The 25,781-nt window shown below is 34.1% G+C and overlaps 1 protein-coding gene across 1 annotated transcript in view; it reads left to right on the top strand.

Annotated features, from left to right (window-relative positions):
* The window catches only part of LOC113234185, a 278,589-nt gene that overhangs the window by 62,375 nt on the left and 190,433 nt on the right, over positions 1 to 25,781 (top strand). Inside the window, exon 2 of the mRNA XM_026469470.1 lies at positions 3,186 to 3,221. The gene's annotated coding sequence lies outside the window, so the exon portion shown is untranslated. The remainder of the gene's footprint in view (positions 1 to 3,185; positions 3,222 to 25,781) is intronic.

Genomic DNA, 25,781 nt, shown 5'->3' on the forward strand with positions numbered 1-25,781 from the left:
TTTGTGTTGTAGTATTTCGTTTTACGTTTTCAATATTCTTCAAGGAAATTGTTTTGTATTTCGTATATATTCGATTCAGGGTTATTTCACATGATCTGACAACATCTCAGGACTATATTACTAACATCATAAACAACTATTTTTGTTCCATGAATTTTAATAATACATCTTTTACTTTCACAAAATATTATAAATTTTCAATATAACTTCTTTAACTGACAATAAGAATAAGGTCGTTAACCTGATATTAACAACATAAATAAACAAGCAATAGTTTTAGGTAATAAAGACAAATTTATAACACTCTTTATGGTAATCGTATAGAGTTACAACAATACACAATGTCATAAGTTAAAGACAAAAACATCGGTAGACAATACAAAATATGTCTTAGATTAAATGTTCCTAAGTTGTAAAGAAGATGATTGCTGCAGGAACTTAAAGTAAACTTTCCCATTAAAAAAAGTCATGGAAACAAGTCTTTCTTCATTCCACGGGTCTATTAATTGCGAATCACATTTATACAAAAAGTTCTTCCATTGATATTGTGAGAAAAAATACAGTATACAACACAAGTCACGCTAAGCGACAAGACAACATTAAAAGTCTTTAAGCAAAAAGGGCAAAGCATAGAATGTGCGTGTTAAATACACAAGGTATACAGTGGAGACCACAACGCAGTAATTATAGCTAATTAAAATTCAATAGTGCTTCGTAGAGTTCAACGCCATGGGTTGATCAACATGCTCGCGGCTGCTGTCCTTCGCTGTTGGTACAAAATGGTTTAAGATAAAAGAAAAAAGTATACTTTCTGATTTGAATATATATATTTAGAATAATAATGTATCGAACTGTTTCTATAATTTACACGAGTCTTTTGACTATAAATCCATGATTTTTTGGTAATTTTCTATTATTTTTGTAAACAGCCATATTTATTTACTAATATTATGCTCGACAAATTATGCAAAAAAATTAAGAAACAAAAAACAAAATTCGAAATAAAAAACGTTCATGCACAAAAGTGTCTTTGTGTGGCGCCAATAATTTACTGAAAATATTGAGGTTTGAAAAAACCTTATACGTTATATTTAAAAAACAATACTGACTAATAAAAACTACCATATAGTGTCCAAATTTTTTAAAGACAAATCCCTAACTTCTTTGTCAGATTTTCGATATTTATAGGTAGACGTATTTATATATCTTTTTTGACGTTACTAGTTTTATTATTTTGACATTTAATTATATTTCTACATTAACATTATTATAATTGAAATTGACTAATATAACTATCATTGCGTCTAAATTGCTGACCGACTTATTAAATCCATGTGTGCACGCTCATGTGATATTAGAAAAAATAACAACCCATATCTGGTGTAGTTTGTTAAAATGCATGCGAATAAATGTATAATTATTAACACTTTCAATACGTTTGTATGCCTAATGTTTGGCCGTACACAGCGAAACTATACTTATTTTTAACCGACTTTAAAAAAAGGAGGAGGTTCTCAATTCGGCTGTATGTTTTTTACTTTTGTGTGTATGTTACGCGATAACTCCGCCATTTGTGAACCGATTTTGATGGTTCTTTTTTGTTGGAAAGAGGGTACCTCAGAAGTGGTCCCATTTAAATTCGAAGAAAATATTCGACTTCTAAGGGTGGTACACTAGAGAATGAATGACTTATGAGGTCGGTTTTTAGTACTCTGTATTGAGGTTAGGTTATGTACAAGTCAACTTCCAAATAACCTGTGTTTTCACAAATAAATGAATTATGATTACGATGATTAATGAAGTTGTTAAAACAAATGTTCAACTTTACAATAAACTCCGCAAAATAAATGTTCCGGATAAGCGCTGTCGTAGGTAATATTAATATTTGTGTAGATAAATAATAGCAATTTCTAAGGATCTTATATTTGGCCACAAATCCTTTGAGATTGTGGAAAAAAGAATTCTCATATTTATTTTGCTGCAGACTATGGTCATTGTTGATTTTACATTGTTATATTTTAATAGAGTTTTATGTCCTAGTTTACACGCTATTCGTCTATCACTTGTAGACAAAAAGTCATTGTACGGTATAGTAAAAAGTGATTCGGCTTGCGTAACAATCAAATTTTTTTTGTTTTTTTTTTTTTCTGCGTCTCACCTGTTCTCGTATAGGAAAGTTATTATGGACAGATCGTTTAGATTTTGTGGGTCAATATTTTGTGTAAAATTCTGAGATTGTAATTAATTTTCTTTAAAAGTGTTTTTTATTCAAACCTTAACGGTCGTTATTTAGCTTTTATTTTGGATTTGAATTCGATTCGTAGACAAACGACGAAAAACTCTATAGTAATTTATTTTTTCTGCATTATTTGCGACCAAGTCATTGTTATCCAGCTTATCTTGTTCTATATTTATCAAAAGCCCGTTTAACCCGTTGTCACCAGTATAAGAAGATTCTAAGAATTCACCAAATTTTATCACAATAATAATAAAATCGTTTATTTATCTCAACACATTAACAAGTAAAAATAAATATAAGCTCTACACTGTGTTTAGTAACAACAATATTAGTGTGAGATAAAAAGTTTGTGGCTCAGAACAATGGCGGAGTGTTTCAAAACGCCGCTGATATTCTGCTACAGCCTGCTATGTTCATAAAATAAGAACTAACACACATTACCATTCTATATCATACATCATACATATATCATACACAATATCATATCCGTCATTTAGCTTACAACGCATCTGTTGCAATGGAAAAAATATTATGCTTAGATTTAGGAAGTTTTTTTGCAAGAAAGTTGGCGATGTAATTTTCTCCATATGGTTCTTTATTATCATAATGGGCTCGTAATACAAATCTCGGCCACACCCTCACACGGAACGGGTTCCACAAAATACACGCACAGGCTCATCATTTAGACAAAATGGCCGCCGATCGGCTCGTCGGATCACCTCTTACTTTCGTTATTTTCACTTTCGTCGTAATATGTTGTATGTTACGTTACTTTAAAATGAAACTGTCAATGATAATTTCCTGAGGGCGTTAATCTTTACCAAGAATCGTTCGTTTATAACTACTCTTTAATAACTCGCTTTCAAGTGGTTTTAAAGTTTAACATGTTATTTAGAGTTTACATGGTCGTTATGAAAGTTAGTAATTAAGTTTGTTTTGATTGCAGGTTAGAAAAGTTTGAGGAGCTTCGCTAATATTTTAGGTAAGTCTGTAATTTTTATATAACAAATCACCTTTGAACCAACGCTGTATTGTTTCAACAATCACGATATTTTTTTATAATACCAAGTGATAAGTGATACCCGGTGGTAATATTTCATGCCACATGCAAAAGAGTTGGATCTTAAGATTAAGTTTCGTCGAGTACAATCTCTTAACCAACCTATACTTATACACAAGTTAATCAATCCAGACATGCTTGTTGATTTCCCACTTATACAAAGTTCAAAACTGTCTGTACGTAATGGCGCTACGACGCGTCGACGCATAACTAAATTTTGCGCAAAATTAATTATGGCTGACATAAAGGTCATCGCGCAACGTTCGGCAAAATTTAATTTATTGAAGATTTTAACCAATCACGTGTTGCTATCATCATTCCTATTTCGCAAGTAATTCAACTGCAGTATTTCATAGTCACGTACAAGAAGAAGCTTTTGTGTCGAAGAAATTTAATAATATCATTAAGTAACACGGCACTCAAGACTTAAAGGTGAATTAGAATAGGTGAGTGCTTTTGAAAGATTATTTATTATAATGATTATGCAAAGAGATAACCAATATATGGTTACAATTTGTAACAATGCTATTACGTCTTAATTTGTTCGTATACGTTATCTTATTTAAATGAAAATGTGAACACTCCATATCTATCCAAAATCGAATAGGAATAATTGCACACGGTATATTGCTGGGTTCTTATTGTTCTTTATTTACGTTTGCAAATAAATAATTATTATTACTATAAAATTAATTGAAATTTAAAACATTCAATTACGTTTTTAGCCTCAAACATTTATCAATATGTAGTTCATTTCAAATTTTATACGTGAATGCTATGAAAGACGACTGATTATACCACAAAAGTATCCAATTCTCAACATTTATGAGTATAGTTCATTCATAATACAAAACTATTGGTTTAGCTTACATTCGTTGACGTAACGTCGCGCATGGTAAGAATTGCAATTGCTTTATCACTGTCATTGCGTTTGTGGTAGGAAGTTTCACTCAGGAAGTCTGTATGGGTGTTTGTATGGAAATTTGTATGATCGGTGTAAGTGTATTCTTGTGTTACAGTTCCGGTTGTAACTTTAAGGTTGTTCGAAATGTTAAATATACTCAGTGTAAATGGCGTGTTTTTTTTTAATATTATTGTGTTTCAACAGGCAGTCTCATTTGTTTATCCGTGAAAAGCAATTTGAATCCAAATTTAAATAGAACTGAAGTTTGATAGTTGATTGCAAAATTAGTATCTAAGTGAAATGGATGAGAAATTATGAATTGTAAACACACATCTTTATTCGTAATTCAAGCCATAAATAAGTATCCAATTATGGAAGTAATAAATGCATAAAAGTAACATAGCACCCATATTTTCACGACGACCGTAAACCAAGGAAATGGTCAGTAACATTTAACCGTTTCAACACTAATAGAAAAGGAGAATTAAACTTTACAAGCGTAGCTTATTGGTTAATTGCCATAAACATTGGTATACAACCTTGCTTACTGGTAAGATGCATTAGGTGATGTTTAGATTTATATTTTTGAAGTTTGGAAATTTAATCTGAAAAGACAATGACTTAGAGATAAAAACAGATAGAGGCAGATCACCCGCTTCAGAAGTATTCACCAAGCTGACCATGATCCTCAGACATGAGGGAACGAATAGAGAGAGAGAAGTAAATGACAAAATCTTGAGAGGTTTGAACTTTAAAACCTTCACCTTTGCAACCTTCATGTTTGATGCTGAAATAATGCGGAACTGAACTTTGTACGGTATTTTTGAAGACGTGAACTGGATGGTACCTATATTTTAAACGGCTTGGATATGAGCCAATGTTATAATAATATTTTTACTTTCAAAAGTCCCATATTTCAGCTGTCTTATAAAACTGATGAACAAGGACAAGTTCAGTGTATTTCAAAATTCCTATAAGACTTTACCTATTCCTATTGGAGCTCAAAACATTTTACTCAAAATATAGTATGTTCCTCTTACCCGACCTAACCTTAATAAATTTTTGCATATGCATATATGCAAAAATTTTTTAAGTTTAAAATTTTTTAAATTATGGAAACGTTTTTCTTTTAACGATAACGTATATCTCGTTATCAAGATTTTACAACTGCGAAATTTCTTTTTTTTAACCGACTTTCAAAAAACAGAAGAAGGATATATGTTCGGCTGTTTGTATGTTTTCCGATTTCTCCGTCAATTGTGGACCGATTTTGAAAATTCTTTTTTGTTTCAAAGGGTTTTCACCAAATCAGAATCTGATGAGGGGATCACATGGAAATCCAGGTAAATCATTAAATTTCATAGGCATATCGTGTACGCACCAATTTCTCCGTTAATTGTGGACCGATTTTGAAAATTCTTTTTTTTTTGAAAGGGTATAGGATCTTCTTCTCTTGATCTTGATCTCTTGAGGTGATATTAGAATGTGATCCCTGATGCCGACTATGTTGTTCCGGGTCCGTTTCGGTTATCACGAATAAAAAAATATTTTCTGCAAATAAAAGTCGACGTTCACTTGTCACAATATAAGTTACCAACAAGTCACCGTCACCATGACAACCAGAAAACGAACCAAAGAACGTATAAATTCTACAAAGGTGTCCGTAACATTCTCATTGTCACCAAGAAGTCAGAATCCGATGAGGGGATCCCATGAAAATCGAAAAAAACCGATAAGCAAACTTTTGAGGTCGGTTTCATTTCAATGAAAAACTTACAATTGTTGCCTTGTATATTTAGAGCTCGTAACGACATCTCTGTGAAATTGGTTAAACTAATTTGTTTGTCTGTTTTATCGACTGCGAGACTATAGTGCTAAACTAATTAGATTATGAGAACTCAGGCTTCAAGTATCTCTTCCGCCGGTATTCCTCTTACATCTGACCATGTACTGTATATAAACTACTAAATAAGTACGACCATTTAAATTAAGAATACGTTATAATAACCTATCGTAGTCACGTAAAGCAAATCTTGTCAAGTCTTTGTGCCTTATAATTAAACCATTACCGTTTTCCAACGGGCTTTGTATATTTTCACAGAAGCTTTTGTTGCCAAGGTTATTGACTCATCTCGTTACGCTCATAAACGTGTGAATTAAAAATTATAAAGAGAGCAATAGAAGAATGTTGGAGTGTAACCGACTATTATGGCTACAAAACTTATACTTGGAAAGGTCGTCGTCCGAAAATTAAGGATGACTTCATATTATTAGAACATAACAGACTTTGAAGGTGAAACGTAAACAATACGAATAGATGGGTTGATTTCGAAAATTCTTAACTGTCACTTATTTTTTATGAATTTCGAGTGCTTAAATATGATTGGCGTTTACTTATTGCAAGTAACCAAAACAATTATCGTCGATTGACGATTGTTTCTAACGAGATATCAATCTTATGAATGTCGTGAACAAAATTTGATTTATCTTTTGTCTTAGAAAGTTTATAATACTCTCCAATTCGCCATGTGAAAATTACTCGGCAGTCTTATCACTGTAGCTTATGAATAATCTGACAGGTTCCACATCACGTCTTGTCAAAACTATACAATCTTAGCATCAAAATACAATCGATAAATCAGTTATAATAGTATTGAAACCGGTCTGGGTGAAAATCGAAATGGCTTCGACCATATCGCACCTGGGGCTTTCTCCAACAGAATATAATATAGCACCTGATAATTCTTATATAAGAGTTGAGGTCTCGGTCAGAATTTGACCCTCGATTAGTTACAATACCGGTCTATAGGAGTGACATTACCATAGGTGTGATGTCAAATTTATTATCACTACGCATAGGTTTCTTACCTTACTTACCAAGATATGACTTCTTATTATCCCGATATTGCGAAACGATTACATGCTCCATGGTCACCGGCTTCACTCGCGCCGGTTGACTGCTTTGGGAAGATATATCAGAGCCCTGGGAGTAAATTTGAAATCATTCAAACTACCGCGTTTACGTTAAGATTTTTATTTAGATCTTAATTATATATTTATAAGGTTTAAATTAAAATCTTGACTTAAACGCGATAGTTACATTTACATATTTGAAAACTTACACTAAGGCCACTGATCTTCCTACCTTCATTCGCTGTCGAAGATACGTCTTGTGAACTTTTTAGCTTTATATTCAATTCAGTGTCATTTGAAGATACGTCTCGTGAACTTTTTAGCTTTATATTCAATTCAGTGTCATTAATGACACATTCATTGGTTGTTCGTGCTTAAGGCGAATCAGATTACTCAAAGCGTAAAACGTCAGCTGGTGCCAACATCTTGGATAGGAAGGAAATTTTAGGTGCAAAAGCCCGTATTAATATTGTTCCAGTTATATTTCTTAGAATAATAATAGATAGCATGTGTATAGTCCCACTGCCGTGGACAGGTCTCCTCTCACAGTGCGATGGCTTGGGCTGTACGTGGTGGGTCCAATCACTTCACACACGTCAATAAATTGCAGTGTAGGGTTTCCTCACTATATTTTACACTACATTTACACATTATATTAATATGAAATGTCAGTCCGTAGCCACGGCCGGTGCTACCAACACAAATAGCAGTAGAGCTCCCTAAGAAACAGTTCGTCCAGGGATGTACTGGCACCTTATGTATTTCTGCCGCCAAGCAATAATGGGCACGTTACTGTGTTTCGGTGTTGAACGGTGCTGGTGAAATTAGAGGCAGATGGGACTTGTCAGCTTGTCTCAAGGTGACGAGCGCACTAGCAGTGCCCCTCAGATCTTTGTGATTTAAAGCTCTGAGTAGCACTGCAACTGCACGGATTGTTCGTCCAGTCACTTGGTATTATAAAAGAAAAAACCGACCAATACGTCGTATTTTATCGCGTGTTCAGGGTACGAGTATATACCAAGCAAGTGCTAACCACAGATATCAACCTGCACGTCCATACGCAGCCGGGTTGCATAACATTAATAACTTCGAAAAGTAACCCCAAGCTTCCACTACCGGTAAATCTTGTTCTCGTTTACATTTTTAAGCTAGAAGATTATACGTTTTGACAGCAGTCAAATTATATACGTGGCTAGCTCGGATATGTAATCGATTAAACGTTTACATCCTATTTATCAATACTTACATGATTTCACTCTGTGTTTTATTAGAGAAATTTTGGGTTATACACTGTATGTCAGCCTGGTTGAGATTTGCGTGTATTTTGGATAAACTATTAAATGTTAAGTTTGATGTAAGAATTTATATTTTGGTTAAATAAACGAAATTCTAAATACATTTTTGTTAGAGTTGCCGATAGTAAAAATTCACGTAACCATATTTATAATATTTGTTTTGTTTGTTTGTTTGTTAGTTTCATCAGTGTCAACTTTCCTTTTTTGTACCTTTCAGTTTTTCAATAATTAGGTAGTTAATCTTTTGCCTTATTTAATCTTTTGCCTATTACAGCTTGTGTATTGTTAATGTATTGTATGTATGTATTGCTATTGTCCGCTTTTATCCCCGTTAATAATATTATTCCGTTGAAAGTAAAGGTTAAAGAAGTAATTTCCGTATTCATTAAAGTTTTTGTCAGTTCCATTATGAAGCTGTGATATGAAGTTGAGATTTTATTAAGAAATAAAAGCTGGAATTCAAGTATCTCTGGACTTGTCAACTCATGTCTTAGGGTGGCGGGCGCAATGACAGTGCCCCTCAAATCTTTGCGATGGACAGACGTGTCGCTTAACACTAGGCGCACGACTTGCTCGTCTCGTCGCTTGATATCATAAAAAAGAACCGAAAAAATAGTTTCATTTCCTATTATGTAATTTTAATTATTAAATCTACATAATGAATGTAAATTTTTAATATTTACTAGTCGTTATTCATTCAAATTTGCCAAATCAGACAGTTTTGATTTACATAAACAAAAAGAATTGCGAAAGTAATTTCCCAATATAGTAGAAGAGAACAGTAGCAAGATTTCGTAACTAAACTTTTTCACGCATAAAACAGAAGCGTTCTTGAACTATGTGTTTTTTTTAAGTTACATTGGCACGGATGCCCTGTGCTCCAAGCCGGTTGGTGACGAAGGTCTGGGGTCAGTGTTACCGGTTTCTCCATCTTTTATTTTTGTCTTATCTTTTGCATTATTATTAAGGCGGTTTAAAGTATATTTTACGTGTGCTTGCAGTGATGACATCATATTTTGTGTATAATTAATAAGTTTAAAAATTATACAACTCGATTATAGCTTTGGTTCCATTTATAGTAAAAATGATCCTTGACATCATAGGAGTTGTGAATTATGATTATTATTAATTCACGTTTTTTAGGTTGAAAGATTTTTTTCTTCTTCAATGATCTTCGTCGAATTGTCAAGAATTATCTTGAGAACTCCGAACTTGAATATTTTGCGACCTAAGCAAGTGAAACTACTTTTTCAAAATTCGATGTTGCTTTTTTCAAACAAATCAACGTTTCGACCTTTTTGTGAGTTCCATGGTCGTGGCTAATTGTAAAGTCATCAACTAGGTATGTTACAAACGTTAATACGTTTTCTATCTAAAAAATACTCAACATTTTCATTCTTTAACTTGTGTCTCTCACCATACCTCTTTCAATTTATAGCCGTATAACCTTCCATACCTCTCTGTCGGCCATTGTACTTTTAAAACGCATCAATCTTCTATCCTTATCACACACAAGCAATTTAGTATTATCGATGATGAATCCGCGATACGAAAATCCTGAATAATTCGCTCATTATTCCCATAATAGCTATCTTGGAAACAGCTAAGGTGAAGATTCACGCATACTGTAATTGGCCTGGTTTTTATAATAGGTGCTTTTATTAAAATGATGCTACAAGATAATTTTTGATGCATCTGCTCCTGTGGTAAACAACCCTTCCTGTGGTTTTTTGAAGTTTACTTATAATGTTTAAATTTCCTCTTGTTCGTTTTCTTCAAGTGTGCCATTGTAAAGTAATAAGTTATCTCAGAATAATGGAAAGTAGAGTTTAGAAACAATACTACTGTATGTGAATATACATAATTGTTTCTGCATGTACTTATATTTATAGAATAGAAAATACTACACTAAACTCATCTCGTTGGAAAAGTTTGCATGTGCAAGGAGCATTTATTTTTACGATATTTCTCGCTCAATAAGTGCCCGTAATAAGCCTAGATTGGTTATTAATGAATTCTAAATTTCTGCAAGCACGCGACTCTAAATTCTCAAGTGTTCAGTATGAAGGTTATTGGTGCCAGTTGCTTTTAAATGTTCGGCAATGACCTTTGAAAATTTGACTAGAATACTATTGAAGTTTTAATTAGTGTTTGGTTTGGGCGAAATTTTGTATTAAAAACTCTTTTTTACGTCATTTCAGTTAAAAGGCATTTCCTTGCCAAATACCATGTTTCAGGCAGAACGGTTTATGCTTGAAGTTAGATTAATGCCACTCGGGCGCTGCCGATGCGTTGCGTCAACACAATGCTATAATTTCAAAGCATCTACCACACGAGCAATGCGGTATCTAGAGGTGGGCGTTTAAACGAAAAGTACTTTAAAAAGTCTGCTTTTTAAGCGTAAGCGTTGGTCTATGCGCTTAAATGTTTTTCTAAACGACTTTTTAAGCGTCAAACTCAAAAGCGTGTAAAAAGCGCTTTTACAAGCACGCTTTTTAAACGTACATTTTAACGTTAAAAAAGTAAGCAGTTTTTTCCATTTTAACGGTTAACAACTACAAAGTTAAACAACTTATGGTTTTGAACGCTTTTAAACGCCAATGAACAACATGTTAATATAAAAATGTTATGTCATAAATAAAAATATAACTCGTTTTTTACAAAAAAACTTACTTATCTTGAAACCTATTAAAGGTGTACTTTTTCTTTTCGCTGTCAACACAACGTTGCAAGCTTTTTTAACGTAAAAGTCCACGCGCTTAAACGTTTTGTAAACGATTTTATTAGCTTCAAACTAAAAAGCGTTCAAGTGAAAAAGCGTTTAAAAAAGCACGCTTTTTCTAAAAAAGCATAACGTTTAAACGTTTCAAAAAATAAGCAGTTTTTCCCATCTCTAGCGGTATCGCATCGGGACGCCCTCTTACAGTGGTGATTCAGTCGCGATGTTGTCGCTAATCACACGCGCGACTTAAACCGCAAGTGCCGCGATGCAATCGCGTGTTTTACAAACGCGCGTTTGTATCGCTGCTAAAAGCCCACCTAACCACTCTTACTTAAACATCGCAACACACCTTACTGCTTCGTCTCTTGGTAGGGACCAAGTCTCTAGTGTGCTGGTTTCGTCGGCGCGAGCCATTTCAACACACCATGTACTTCTAATTTATATGTAGTACGATGTAGCGTCATCGCTCAGGCGTCACAACGCCGACGCAACGCATCGTGTGGCGTCGCTCTTAATTGTTGATCTACCAGTCTGACTATTCTATAACATAGATGTATCGAATTATCGTATTAGTTCCAACGCTAAATAAAGCTTCAGATCGTGCCCAATCACATTTACAACACAAAAATGACCTTCGGCAGTTTTATCGAACTGGGTTTATACCCAGTTGCAATTATTTGCAAGTACCATATTTGGTAACTGTAAATAGGCCTAAGGCTTCGATTGGCATTTTTAGTTCTATGCCGTTGGTAGACGCTTTTAGCGGTTGTGGCCTAGTGAGAGACCGGTTACTTCTTAATTGAGAGGTTCATGGTTTAAATCACCGTGGCACCAAATACTTATGATTTTAATTTCTATATTACGTACACTTGTGGATGTTTAGTAGCAATATCTCTTGCTAACTTCGAAGGAATTCATCGTCATGAATGTCGATGAATGTTCCCAAGCCTTGAGAAAACCTTCTCCTTCGAGGAGACACGTGCCCCACAGTGTATATTCGATGGGTTGATGAAACAATTTTAGCAAAGATTGTATGTTTGCTATGCTTTGCGTCCATTCCAAAGATTTATTCCGTATCATGATGTGAGTAGACGTTCTTAAATGTTTTCTTCTTAAATAATAGGTTAGCCAAAAAGTCCGTGCGGTTTTTGCCACAAGCTAAAATTTTAAACGAAAAAGGTCTTTTTTCTTTAATAATCTCAGTACAGAGTACTAAAAAATCCAACCTCTAAAGTTTGTGGAATTATATCTATTTGCCAAGTTTTATTGAAATCGGTAACCGGAAAGAGCGCAAACCGGATTCATCCTCTAGTTTACCATTGATCATCAAAAACAATTGGCGGGAATGTCTTAAGTTTGTAAGACATGAAAGAGGCTCAATACTGGCGAATCCTATTTCATCGTGATAATGCTAAACCACAATATTTTTACAAAGCTGTCCAAGACTATTGCATTTAGGTTGAGAGATGCTATTCCTAGGAAATGAAACTATTTTTCCGGATTTAAATCGCGTATATTTGTTGCTTCACACAAACCGACGTTTCGGGCCCTTTACCAGTCCCATGGTCACGGTTGAGTCAGTCGTGGTCTTCAGGTTTTACTTATTTACACATACATACCATCACGCCAGTCAACGATAACAAAACAAATAATATACGCTTAGATCCGAAAGAAACAGTTTCATTTAATACATTACACTCTTCTTATAATATGTGTTTTCAATTATCCAAGTATTTTATCTATAACAATCTGTTTAACGAGCGTAGTTTGTTTATGATTTTATTTTTCTGCGCCCAAAGTTATTCAAGTGCACTGCAATTTAAAAATGCAGTATTTTTCTTATGATGCAATAAAGTCATATAAAGTAAGAGTTATATTTAATTGTATTTTATTAGCCTTTGTTATTAACTTTTATTGTAGTTGTATTAATAAATTTTGTATGCCTCAGTCAATTCGCAGTGTACTTAGTTTTATCAGTTAAAAGTGGTATAGCTGTCGACATTCTATAAATTATTATATCTCATGACCGAAGGGTATTATTTATTATTAGTAGGAATGATCTCCTTGAATGTTCGATAAACACATTGAGTAGGAAACATAATCAACGTTTTTATCGGACAAGGCACAGACAATCGGACGGACATCCTTTGCTATCTCTATACATATCGGACCTTGTAATGGCGGTACAATTCGCTACCAAGGTACATCCGTTATAATATAGTTTTCAAGCACATCCGAGTTATCTTTGTGGAGTCCTGTATGCATCTATTGCAATGTGTACTCGTTCGCACAAGCATAGCGCTCTATGCCGTGATAGAAGTATGTAAATTTATGCTGAATCTGTGTGGTTGGTTATACAGGACTTGTATGGGCGGATGTAGCGAACCATAAATCCGGAGTATTGTCCCTTAGATAATGAATGAAAAGAAAGATGATGACTCAGTTTGTAAAACTGTTATTTCTCAATTCTTTAAAAATCCCACTATGACCTTGCGTAATGAAGTAGAACTTAAAAAAAAAGACCGCTAGACGCCATTTTAGACAGGGCAAAGCATAAAACTCAAAACATATTGGGCCATTGTAAATTAAAATTAAAGTAATAATTGCAGTGATAATTATAATAAAATAAATATTTCGTACATTGCAAAGTAAAAAATATGATAATTTTTACAAAGTGATGGATGATGCTGGTCGCGTAATTTATCTTATGTATTGTAGGAATATGAAAGTATTACATACTTGTAAAATAATTGTTTTTCTTCGTTATAACGAGTAGTACAAAGGAAGAAGCGTTAGAGATAACGTTAGGTGTTAGTTGCTATAAAAAGTAGTAGCAGTAGAGATCTTTGTGAAAGAGTTTGTCCAGGGAAGTATTGTCACCTTGCCTATTTCTGCCGTCAAGCAGTAATGTGAGCATTACGGCGTTCCGGTGTTGAAGGGTAAGACTGAAATTACATGCACATGGGATTTGTCAACTTATGTCTCAGGGTGACAAGCGCAGAGGCAGTGCCCCTCAGATCTTTGAGATTCAAAGCTCTGAGTACCTCTGCAACTGTTACGGACAGGCATGTAGCTTAAAAGAGATGTTTGCACGAAGACTACAAAATGCATAATAAAACAAAACGACACGGGTAGTGTATGGGTAGGTCCATAGATAAAGTGTCACTCAAGGCTTTAAATTGCAAAGATCGATGGGCCGCTGCCACAGCACTCGTCACACTGAATACATAAAGGTGAAAAAGGAAATAATTCATACGAGTATCAGTGATAATTATTAAGTAATATCAAAAACAGAATTATCCATTTAAAAAAGAAAAATAATATTTGTCTAGTGATTTGTTTATAAGATGGTTAGCTGCGTCTGCACATAGAAAGCGTTGCACCACGCTCCACCGATCACCCAACGGTTGCAGACTCTGAATAAATTGTTCAAACGTCGCAATTTACTTTACAGACGAAGATTATACTGGGTGCTCTTAAAGGGTATCATAAAACTATGCAGCCTCCATTTTTATATCAAAAACAATAAAATAAAAAAAAATGTTTGCGACAATCAGACATTTTTTTTCTGCCTTTCATACATATTGATTTCGATGCATTTGCAAATTACATAGGGCTTCTTTGACGAACTGTGGTTCTTAAGTCTTCTTTTTAGAGAAAACCCGTACTCATCAGTACTCATTTGTGTTAGCAGAACTTTATGTGAAATAAATATAACTTACATTTTCCTATACAATCTGAAAGGTTCGTTTATAATCTACACTGAAATTGAAACAAATCATTCTGTCAGTCTGATAAGATAAGTATGTGCGCAAGCGCGTACGGCGCTGTGTCGATCGCAAAATGTCACGGACGCTGTTCGTTTCGAATGTGTTTTATTTGTCTGCCATTTTTATTTCTTGACTATGTAGAGGAGTGCTAATGCTTTTATTATAAGTCATTTACAAAGAAAGTGTTTTGACGTAATGTGATGAAAAAATATTTGTAAAAAATACTTAATTGTCTGTATTCATGCGTAAGGGCATATCGTATAATGATACAGCAATTTTGTTTTAACGACTTTCAATAAAACATAATGCAATACATACATAATGTAGTACAACCATCAAACACAATGTAAAGAAAGCGAACGTATGATGTTTGTATGAACCTGTTAACATCTTAAAAACTGTTTGACGACTTGAATGTGAAAGTGACAATTGAATTAATACTGTTTGATCTGCTTTTGGCGCGAGAACTTCGTGCGCTCGCATCGTTGAAATGTCACCCATACGTATAATCTGATTTTGATTAGCGTGGACCAGAGTGACAGACGTAGTTTATTCAAGCGTATACTGTATTACGTTTTATGATTAAAGGTGGCGAAGAGTGATCGAATAAAGATAGCATAGGATAACATTTTGACGTCTGTTGAGGTTGAGGTTATACTATTTTATTTTGAATAAAAAGTCTCAAAATTTGACGAATAGATGGAGTCACTACTGATATGTGTTGATTATGACTGAAATACAACTATAAGTTCTTTTTTTATGATACAACATCACCTTGTACTATGACGACCAGGACGAACAGGACGACGGTAGCAAGAGTGCCGCTGAGAGCTGCAAATCTCAAAGATTTGTGAGGTACTGCCACAGTGCCCGGTTGAAGTCTGGTGTGCCTGTAATTTCGCCAGCACCCTTACCCTTCAAAACCGGAACGCAGTAACGCTCACGTTTCTGCTTGATGGTATACATAGATAAGGTGGCAATACTTCCTTGGACGAACTCTTTCACAAGGAGCTCTATTTCTACTATGTATATATATATATATATATATACCTATGTATGTATTTTTATTAAAAAAAATAGTTTCTTTCTTGGTAATATCTAGTGACGGAACGGACAAGTCGTGCGCCCGGTGGTGAGCTACACGCCTGTCCAAATTACTCTGTCTATTTTCTTTTCTCTCTTTTTATTTCACTTTCAATTGAATCTTCCACCGTAATCATAGCTCTGTAGTTTTTTTTTAAGTAGGTAACCAGAAGAAATGGTTTTTATACCACATTGCAACCTGTAACAGGTTGTTCGACTATTACATGATTAATAATTTATTTTTGTGAATTGATTTTATTATGTTAAATTGATATTGATTAGATAATTATGAGTGTCGTTGATTTATTTCTTCCTGTATTGATTTCGTTTTTATTATTAGAGCAATTAGGTAGTTATTCTTGTTTGTTGTGATATGAAACTGGAAATCGGCAAATCAAAGAAGTAGCTGCTTTCAAATATTTATAGTAAATTAATAGACCAAAAATAATATATATTTATATCTAAAGTTGAGAATTCAATCGATAGAGATCTTGGCCAATCTAGTACTCGTGCTGTTGGCAGATGGCGCAGACTTGTTCTAGAGTAGTGATCACGTCAAGGTAAACGTAGTGTAGGACGCCCAGCGGCAAGATCGACAGACAACCTGAGAAAGAAGGCCGGCAGCGGCTGTGTGGATGAGGGCGGCACAGGACCGGGAGAGTTGGGGTGCTCAGAGGAAAGCAAAAGTCCAGCAGTGGATGCGTGTAAACTGATGATAATGAATCAATTACACGGTTTGACTATACCTGTTTATATCTAAGCCAGGTTTAAATTTGTCATTTCCCCGTCCACCGCACTTAATGTGTTAGCACCAGTATATCTATTACATTTGACGTTACTGCAGAATTTGTAGCAAGTTGCCTGTCATAATAGGGTGTTCGACTCATTTTTATATTGTATTTATCAACTTAAGAATATGCGGACGATGAAATTGCAAAGTACCACTAGAAAAATGTATGGTTTGGTTGGGAAATGTATTGTCTTGTCATAAAGAAATATGATCGCTTTTTTATTTCTGGATGCATGTGTTGCGACTGTCCTCCTTGGTGTTTTGATGCGTTAGTCTTTTATTTAGTTTGTTGTTAAATTTTCTTCTTTCTTTAACTTGAAAAATATTTAATTTTGTCTTTATTGAAAATATTGTTATATATTAATTTATTCAGGCTTTATATTTAAATACGTTGCGCTTTCCTTTCGTCGTCTGTTTTTTTCATTCATAAAAAAATGCTTTACTTGCTGTGTACTATTCGTAAAGCTAAAGTACACGAATAAAGACATTGTCTTAGTAATTTTCTCAAAAATTTCGATTCTATTTCCACATAAAGTACTTAAGTACATTGTTAACAAAGAATTTTAATTTGGATAGAAGAACAAAAAGAATTTCTGGTATTTGTCAAATACTCTATGCAATTTACAAAGTTACAGTGAAATATGATCAGCCTTAGCAAATTACCAATGTTTGACTGCTCTGACTTATTTATAGAACCTCAAATGTCAACTACGCCGTTTATGTAAAATTGTTTTGTGTTTGCCTACAATTTAAAGCCATTAAACTGAGTGCTTAGAGAAATACAAGTGTAATCTGTCATATGAAACTTTTGGTAACGTGTTTTGTTATGAATGATTATTATAACTGTAATTTTCGAGAAATATATTACTTGAGACCAAACGCAATCGATGTATTGTTGAAAGCTGATTTTGTAATCTTGGTTCTGATACATCTCTATAAGGCTACTGATTTGAAAGTTTCTGGTCCTGAAATTTAATTTACCTGATATTATTGGTATATGAATTTTGAACGAGTTCTTTTTTCGTAGCACCAAGTGACGGGACGAACAAGTCGGTTGTCGATCAAGTTGCAGTGTCACTCAGAACTTAAAAATCAAAGATCGGAGAGGCACTACCACTGCGCCCGCCACCCGGAGACACAAGTTGACAAGTCCCATTTACCTGTAATTTCACCAGCACCCTTACCCTTCAAAACCGGACGCAGTAATATGAGCATTACTGCTTGGCGGCAGAAATAAGTCAGGTGGTAGTACTTCCCTGGACGAACTCTTTTACGAGAAGCTCTACTGCCACTAAAACCTACGTACATATGTAATTAATGGTGCACTAAAAACTTTTGGTCACGTAAGTCCATATCGCTGCTTGTCAAGAATAGTGGCCCAATCGACAGATTTAGATTTCTGTGCGCCGATGAATAAGATGCTTTTGAGAACGCCTCTGTTTCAGGAAGCTATCGATATATGAACACAGATTATAGATCGGTAATATCTGGTTATTACGTCAGTCGAACCTGTAGAAAGTTGCATGAGACAATTTCGTGACTCCACGACGTATTATAAGCAAATATACAATTCATTTCGACGTTAAGTACGAATGAAACATGTAAATATCCCCAAAAAATACAGTTAAAACGGTTTTGCTTTTCGACTAATTTAAGAGCTGCAGTAGGAATTCGTTTGCTAATTTGTTAAGTTCTCATGATTTCTTTGCAGGAAATACGTATAACAATTTGGATTCATGGTTAGTGAATTTGTTTTTTCCATGTAGGGACTACTAACCTTGTTTATTATCTTTGTTGTAAAATAACCCTATAATTTTTTGTGTTGTTAATTTTTTAATTGTCGACGTTGACCTTTTTCATTATGTAATCTTTTTGTATTATATTGTTGTAATTAAGGAAAAACAGACATCGGATATTGTTTAATTTGAAGTTTCCCGTTTTATCTCAATCAAAGTAACTTGTTCCTAATTTCCTCAGCAAAAGTTATGATCAAATCTTCAACGAGAACAAAGGTAATATTGTTCTGAAGAAGATGTGCCATTGCAAAATATTGCGTGACTGGTCCATTTGTGAGGCTACGCTAAACATTGTGTTTGCTACGGAGGTAGTAATAAAACCATTTGAGGCAGACCTGTGAATATATCCTTGGAAATTTTAAATTGTAATATTAACATATGGTAGCGTCAGAGCTCTCGGAAAAATATTGGAATACAGCAAATACAACGGGACCTTAGCATAAAATTTATAAAAAGGATATGTTGTTTGCTTAAGGCGTGACTTTTTTTACGGTTTGTGCCAATGATTCATTGTTAACTTGGTCTCAAAACTTGCTTGAGTAAATTGTATTGTCACGAGTTTAAAGGAGGTTTTGCAATTACTATAAATATATCCGGAATAAAAATAAGTATGTCCAAAGGACTAAGTGGAGGACATGAAGAACTACTTTACGTCTGGATGATTATAATAATAGTCATAATAATAATAATGTGCCAGACATCCGCGCAAATTACCGAGCTCAAACCAAGAATTGAATAAACTCCGAAGCACTACCCAGAGCACCCAAACCTGAACCAATTTAGAAAAGTTTATTTCCCAAATTAGGCGAACCAGGATTATCCTCATCCAGCGCCTATAGTGCAAACCGTTGGGCCACCGAGGCCATCCAAATATTACTTAATACTCATGAGACAATTAACTTCTAAAAATGGACTGATGCATATGTATCAGCTTCTTATAAGTCAACATTCACCTTCAAACTACAATGTCCGAAAAAACTTGAACAAACAAGTGGAGCAAAATAGTTTTGTTGTACTACTGATCGGATTTATAAAACAAAAGAAGTAATTGGACCTTTCTTCCGCAACGCGAGGTCAGCCGTGACCAATGCGAATTCCTCAATCTAAATATTCCAACCAAAATTGACCATCTAAACAAGGCCCCCCGTTCTAAAAGCAATGCTCAACTGTATAGCTCTTACATGTCTTGTCAGTTTTATTACTTTAATACAAAAAATACCCCATATTTTTAAAACCGCTTTCTTGTCAAATGGATCAATGATAACTGGTTAAGTTTTTAGACCATGAAACTGCTATAGTGCCATTAAATTGAAGAGTACGTTGTTTTATGCCAGAACTCAATTTTTTCCGAGAATTTAGATTTACAATCCAATCATAATTTTTCGCGGTGGATTACCGGGGCATCTGGATCAGATACATTTTTTATTGAAAAGAACAAAGCATGAATAACTAACGAAAAAGACGCACTTGGAATGGCAGTCGATTCGGAGAGGTCCACCAATATATCAGTCATGTTAGTGTGTTATTAGTGTCTGTATAGTATATCTATCTAGTAAGCAAGATAAGTGTAAAGTCAATGGTGGAGTTTTGACAAGTTAGCGTTAAGTTAACCCCTGACGCAAAAGAAAGAGAATTTATAAGTTCGAAGCCTTTGTCTGTGTATCTCTATTTGTGTCTATTTGTGTGTCTGTCTCTATATCTATTACTTCTAAATAGATGGACTGATCTCAATGCAGTTTCTTTTAATTTGATGGCTTATTTCATTCGAATGGTTGTTAGCTATGTTCGATGAGCATCTGTGCAGCTGTTTAAAGATCATCCACTCTTTAATATGGTAATCTTGATCTGCTGCTGCAACCAGGACAGTTATCAGACTACCTAACTCCTCAACTACTTATACAGTAAAACTGTTGACTTTGGGATCATTAAATTGGTCTAGGTGGGTTGTTAGCTTATTATTAGTGACTTTATCGATTTTTTAGAGTACTCTATTTTGTATCATTGTTTTTTAAAATTTGTATTTAAATCTTATTTTTAGACTCTTGTTTAACGTACATTACTATTTAATCATTTGGTTCTTTAACCGAGTTTTGGATAGATTGATATTAATTATTATAGAACTCATTGTTTAATTTTGTAACCTTTTTTTTTACTATATGATTCATGATTTTCATCGTTTCTTTTCTATCTAAAGCTTATTCATACAACTTGCGAAATGCTGACTAAGAAGTTGAGTGTTTGTCCATTTTAATGATAATAATCTGTTTAGATGTAAATGTATGCTCTTGTGGACAAAGCATCAAACTAGTAAATAAACGGATGCATTGATGCAAGTCTCTTTTAAAACAACCCGGGCTTTCTCCAGTGGTTCATAACATAATGATACCATTATAAGAGCATTAGCCGCATAGTCTTCTAGCTCTACTGTCAACAAGAGGGCATTTGCGTTAAATAGTATACTTTGATAGCATTGCCGTCGTATACTAATATCCGAGTCCCTTTCTCCGGAACTTAATGTGTTTTTGTTCTGTGTAATATTTGGTCATTGTCACGGCTATATCTTATTGGACGTTCTACAATATTCAATAATAGATTTTTGTTTCAGGGTTATCAATATCATTTTCTATTTGGTTCTAACTTAAAAACATGAACTTTTTCCCTGCAAAAACTTGGCTTTTGTGGTCAGGACAACAACAAGTTGAAATTTGTATATCGCTAAGGTAACGTACAAATTTTCGGGTTTCTCTTTATAAATCCAAAAAGGCAGCGTTATTTTTCAAATCAATAGTATATTTGAACCAACGCATTGATGACAGGCAACCTAGAAATGTGTAGATTTGTGAGATTATGTAAATATCACTATATGCATGTGGCTATGTAAGCAGCTATGTAAATACCATTGTGACAGACACAAAAGCAAAGTGGCAGGAGTATAGCAACTCCTTTCTTGCTGATCAAGTTACTGTCAAACCAGAAACAGAACCTTTGTGAAATAATGTCATGTAGTGACAATTGGTTTTCAAGCACAACCGGAGTATCTTTATGGTGCGACTGAATAGACATCTTCTAGTCCAACTCATTCCATCGCAGATCCTGTCTTTGCTCCATTTATTTAAAAAAAAATGGGTTTAACGAAACTTGATATTTTTCTTTTGGTCTTGTTTTAATTTTAAATATTTACATTCGATCCAAAAAGTTAAACGAGAAGATGTTAAAAGAATCTATAATTTATTCGATATAAATAGTACCAAACCAGGCCTCTAAAGAATTTGTTCGGCCGAGTTCCAGCAGAAGCGTTTGCGAAACATTTCTTAGCAAAAATCACGATTCTGACATTTCAAATATCGCAGGCGGAGTAGAGCATGGCATTTGTGCGCCGGCGCATGCCATTCGAGCCTTTCGAGGATCGCACGCAAACTTAACTGGTACACACTTGAAATTTTCTAGACAACGAATTTCGAACTCTCAAACGTTAGTTTGAAATTTTGCGAACGGAATTGTTATAACAATCTTTATGCTTCAGTTACCATATCGCCATATATCTTTCTTAATGTGTTTATGTGTTTATTTTTTTTATTACAATTTCTCTTGTTTAATCAGCTGTTTATCACCTACCATTTTCAAGTTTTCAATTAAGAATCTTTCAGATGTATTTAAGTATAGTCAATACAAAAAGATCACCCCCCTTCGTTATGGTCCTCATGCAACGCGTTGATTACAATCATCATCCTGCCTTTATGGCATTTATGGACATCAATTGGGGTGTTATATTTTAATATGGTTCAGATTAGTTTGCACTAATATTACGTTGATTGATGACTTTACCATCTCAGTCAGCTGTGAGCATGGGACCTGTTTAAGAGTTCGAATTGTTGTTGGTTTGTTTGAAAAAACTATTATAGGTACGATTTCGACCCGAAAAAAAATAATTTAATTTCCAATTGCATATCAAAATTGCGAAAGACTAAGAACTATATGAAACTTATTATGTATATTATGCGAAATATTGTATCTCCTATTTAAACATACATATAAAAGTTATCGACAATATCATTCGTAGAATCTTGAAATATCTCTTAATTACACCAAAGGAGTGAGGTTACTTTAAAAAAACTGTATATTATGTCTATTTGTAATCGCAATTGAAGCAGTACATAATTCTAAGTTGCTTAACAATGCTCCCAAAAGGCTTAAAACTAAAATGTCCAGGAACCCGTAAAGGGCTGGCGAAACGTCGATGTCAGACAATTTAGATAAAGTCCAACTTGGATGTATGTCAAATGTCAAGTCTAGTATCATAGCGCAAACATAATGTTGCCGACGAAAAATTCAAAACTGTGCTTTTGCTACTAAAGTTACATTTTAACGTTCGATGAGATAGCCTTTCTTGACTGTAGGTTTAAGTTTGCACTGCAAATGGTTGTTTGTGGGCGGAATTATGCATTGGTCATTGTAGATGACCGCATTGTTTGATTGATACGCTATGATTGTGTTTTGTTTTAGTTTTACAATTTTCGTGGATTTCTTGGGTTTTGTTTTTAAAATGGGTGGATTTTTTTTAAAGAAGTCTGTATAATATTTAATTTCAAATTTACCATGAGATGAAGGGAAACATCAACATTGGGACGAAACTGTACACTTTTTAGCAGCAGTAGAGCTTCCTGTGAAAGAGCTCATCCAGGGAAGTAAATAAATAAATAAAATAAATATTAGACAACATCACATACGTTGCTCTGATGTTAGTGACGCTAACTATTAAGTCTATGAGAACGATTATTTCTATGTTGGTATTCGTATGCGTTCTACTTTTTTTATAATATCAAGTGATGGGATGAACAAGTCGTATGCCTGATGGTAAGCTACATGCCTGTCCATGACAGTTGCAGTGCCACTCAGAGCTTTAAATCGCAAAGATTTGAGGGGCACTGCCCTGCCATTCTGAGACATAAGTTGACAAGCCACATGTGCTTGTAATTTCACGAGCAAACTTACCCTTCAAAACAGGAACTCAGTAATGCTCACAATACTGCTTGGCGACAGAAATAGGTAAGGTGACAGTATTTCCCTGGACGAGCGTTTCATGAGTTGTTGTGCGGACGCCGGTAAAAAATACTGTAAAATATTTCATCTAAAATGCGCAGTAATCGCGAAAACGTAACAACTCGATATTTTCTCCGAAATCATTAGCTTTGTCTCTTTTAAAGTAATAAACCTTGACAACGAAATTTAGTAATGTCCATGGTTTATAATATAAAAAATTACCAGTTACTAATGATATGCTCATTAGCACATATTATAGTGACAACAAAATTATTAATGCATTCGATAATCAGTACCTTAACTTTTGTATACATAAGACTGAAAATGAGTTTTTAAAACTGCAAATATAATTTTGTACATTCGAACTAACGTTCAAAAATAATAAAAAGGTCACACATTTGTGATGAAATTGTGATTGTAATTAACATTTCTATGTTACATTAACATTTTATTTATTGTTATTGGACACGAGACATTCAGGGTTATTGCTAATTGATTATTTATTGTGTTTCAAAGTCATTAGTTTATTTGTCTTTAGTTTCTTGACAAATTGGTGCATTGCCGTTAGGCTTAATTCACATGGTCGCGGTACGGAATGGACGCGAATCTTTAACCCATAGCATAAAGAACTTGTACAAATTAGATACGAGTCAAACAAAAGATCGCGCGTCTTTCGGAGAAATCTCGCGCAGTTTCGGGCAGTCCAGCAGATACCATATCGTAACTACTTTAGCTTTGTACGTTGCACAATGGACAAAGTTAATACAAAGTTACAAAAAATCAATGGCATTGTAATTGAGCTTTAACCGCTAAGTGATATTGACTAATTAAACATACACACATTATACATACATTCGTCAAATCGAGATATGTATGTAAAACTACCAGAGTTGGAATTTATAATCCTTTTGTAATAAATTATGAACGGGCGGTGTTAGCTCAGTGGGAAAACGGTTGTTTCGCAATTGAGAAATCCACGGTTCAAATTCCTGTGGCGGCATGTATCTCTTTTAAAAGTTACACAAGTAGTATAATGATACGACTATTAAATTGGAAATGAAACTATTTTTTCCGTTCTAAATCGCGAATATTTGTTTTTTCAAATAAACCAACGTTTGTTTATAAATCCCATAACAGCCGTGAACATGAGACCTGTGAAAGGGTCGAAATGTTGGTTTGTTTAAAAAAATATTATATATTTTATTTATATCAGATAAAAAACTTAATTTCTAATTTGCAACAATTACGAAAACTTAAGAAATCGAGATGACTATTACTTTTTGTTAAACGGACAATCTTAATAAAACCTTTTCTCGTACGAATACATTGGCGGTTTTATTCCATAAGGCTTTATAATTGGACGTAGTTAAGCAAAAAGGATCCAATCCACAAATTATCAAAAAATTAGTTATATGTATCAAACGGTTCCCAAAGTCTAACCTCTTAGACCACCAAAAAAATCAACATTCAAACATAAATAAATATCTCTGGAGTTACATGACATTGCAAGTTTTGAAAGTAAAACAAGAATACTTTTAAGCTTCAAACTGACATATCTGAAAGTGACTGGATGTGCATTGGATCCTTTTTGTTTTACTATGTCCAATTATAGGACGTCCGATAAGCCCACCGATTTTATCATGTTAATTATCACACTTGTAATACCTAATCACATGTCGTACAAGTGACAACATGATTTGTGACTGAACATACTTTTATTTACCATTGTTAAATGCCTCTATTGCTTAATACCAAATGAATAGGTACAAACATTCTTATCACGACTGTAATTACTGAGCTTAGAGACCGATCAAAGTACTGTGTTTTGATTAATTTGATTATATTGATTACAATGATTGATAAGGTATTGTATTATTGTCCTTTAAAAAGGCCAAATATTACAGGTCATAAGTACCTACCCGGAATAGACGAGCGTTAATGATAGGAATTATTATAAGAGGACTGTACTTGTACACGATTCTATTGTTTCAATGCCAACAAGGTACTTACTGAACAAGTTCTTACTTAGTTACTTTAATAATTTAGAAACATCGCCTCTGTAGGATAAAAATGTAAATGGATACCTAGTCTACAGCCGTTAGTTGAAAGTGCGCATGTGACATTTTTCAAAAATTTTGTTAATTTGTTAATTTTGCTGTGATCAGTAAA

This window comes from Hyposmocoma kahamanoa, unplaced genomic scaffold, assembly GCF_003589595.1.
Source record: "Hyposmocoma kahamanoa isolate Upper Pololo Valley unplaced genomic scaffold, ASM358959v1 81, whole genome shotgun sequence".
NCBI classification, from domain to species: domain Eukaryota; kingdom Metazoa; phylum Arthropoda; class Insecta; order Lepidoptera; family Cosmopterigidae; genus Hyposmocoma; species Hyposmocoma kahamanoa.